Source organism: Volvox carteri, assembly GCF_000143455.1.
Source record: "Volvox carteri f. nagariensis unplaced genomic scaffold VOLCAscaffold_6, whole genome shotgun sequence".
Taxonomy (NCBI): Eukaryota; Viridiplantae; Chlorophyta; class Chlorophyceae; order Chlamydomonadales; family Volvocaceae; genus Volvox; species Volvox carteri.
The window spans coordinates 1,180-3,483 of record NW_003307549.1 but is presented as its reverse complement, the minus strand read 5'-3'; positions in this window follow the sequence as shown (position 1 = coordinate 3,483).

Sequence of the window (2,304 nt, the reverse complement as noted above, 5' to 3'; positions counted from 1 at the left end):
TCTGAGGATCCCCAGGCTTAGGCAGACTCCTCCGCACCTGTGTGGACAGTCTATCTGAGACAAAACGACGAATGACACGCTACCAGGCTGGGGCCCACCTAATGCTGAAAAGACACATCAGCATCACTTGTTGGAGACATGTCCAGCTGCTGATCAACCCAGGGAAGCCCCCTATTATTCACCCCACTCACCTATGGAATCCCCCTTATTGTCCACCCATTCCCAACATGGACACCAGGACCTATGCATGCAGATCCCACAAAAGGAGCATCAAGTGATGCATATGCCATAATCAGCCGGCCGTTCAATACTACTGTGTGGGATGGGGCCAGGTCGGGAAAAGGTTGATGGCCACATTACGCAGCATCCAACCACAACGAAAATGTTTAAATTGGATGTGATGGTCTTGCATGCAGCCCAAGCTTGTTGGAGGCCTTAACGTAGGACATTTGTCACGATTGAGCTTATTAAGACACTCTCATGAAATCTTTTTGGCAAAACACAAAACACTCACCTGTCCAGGCAGGCTACAGACAGCACACAAACACCAAACTGTCCATCGAGCATAGGCTGAGATGCGTTAATAAGCTGTGCATATCTTGCATGCGTGTGCATGTGCGATGATCTGGCTGCAATCCTCCGTGCCCGGAGCTCCTGGATGTCCCTACCCGGATTCGAGCCGGGGTCTTCACGGCCACAACGTGATGTACTAACCCCTATACGATAGGGACGAGCAAATGGGATGGACAGTCGAGGCCTCACAGCGCAATGGTCCTAGGCCCCAAATCACACACAACAATATTCGAAACCACACTGTATTACCATACAATTCCAAACCTCTCCATGCGGGGCCAACATTGACGGCTTCAATTGCCGGAGAACCAGTTTTGGGTTTGGTGGCGTACTTATTATTATAGTCCACGTCAGAACATAATATGTGTGCTGGATCCGAGAACATTAATATATATTGGGTCTTCTTACTAATGCAGGCCCGTCAGCAGCATAGGGTGATTATGATATATGTGATGAATGATGGGAGCGAGGGGAGAACCTACAATCAATCAGCGGCAGCAGAACAGGATGAAGGACGCTGTGAAGCGGAAGGACGCCATTTACGGACAACCATATATAATACTACATTTTCACCCCTGCACCAGGCCCTTACCACTTTCACATCAAACCTGCCAGTGTTCCATCGGGGTACATTTGAAGATAGATGTGGCTTAACATGTGGAGCTCGAGCACATGCACCGCCACCTCACGTAGGCGGGCTGTGCCTTTCCTGATCACTCGTGTGAGTTGCTGTTGCTGCTGCAGCTGTTGCTGTTGCTGCTGCTGCTGCTGCTGCTGCTACTAGTATACTACTGCCGCTGTATACTAATGCCGCTGCAAGAAGCTCACTGAACTATCTCGTTATATGAAGGAAAGGGTTACAACATGGATTCCGTCACCGAACTCCTTTGTCGATTCCCATAAATCTTCAGTCTTTGCGATACACGAAGTTATACATGTGGATGATGATCATCCTGATGAGATTGACCATCCTGTCCGCTGTACCATAACACCATACATTAACATTTCAATTCCGCAGATAACATCTTTTCCCAAGGGTACGCTTCTGCATGATTTGCATGTTCGAGCGACTGCACAGCCGTATCTGCGATACTTCCGAGCCTACCAGGGATCGAACCTGGAATCTCCGGTTCCGTAGACCGGCGCTTTATCCATTAAGCCATAGGCCCTCATTGCCGTACACATGTAGTACAACTTGCGTTATATGTAGCCGTACAAAACATAGCTTATAGGATGAGTAAAACGGTGCTGATGAAAGGAGCTCCTAGCTAACGAAAAGCGTACTCCAATAAGCCCTATGTACCCTAGTGGTTACACACGAACTTGCGGGAGGTGATCGCAAGGAATGGGACAGCTCGCTTGGGCTACTTTTCCACTTAAGCGCATAACAAGCAGTGGCTTTAGATTTGCCCTATGAATGTACTATTACATACTACTACTTCTATACTGCTATTACAACAAGAAATGCAACCTCTACTACTACTACTACTACTACTACTACTACTACTACTACTAATAATAATAATAATAATAATAATCCTATACTACAACTACTGCTTCTAATAATAATTCTAATTCTAATACTACTCATACTCTTATACTACTAGAATACTACTAGAATACTACTAGAATACTACTAGAATACTACTAGAATACTACTAGAATACTACTAGAATACTACTAGAATACTACTAGAATACTACTAGAATACTACTAGAATACTACTACAAT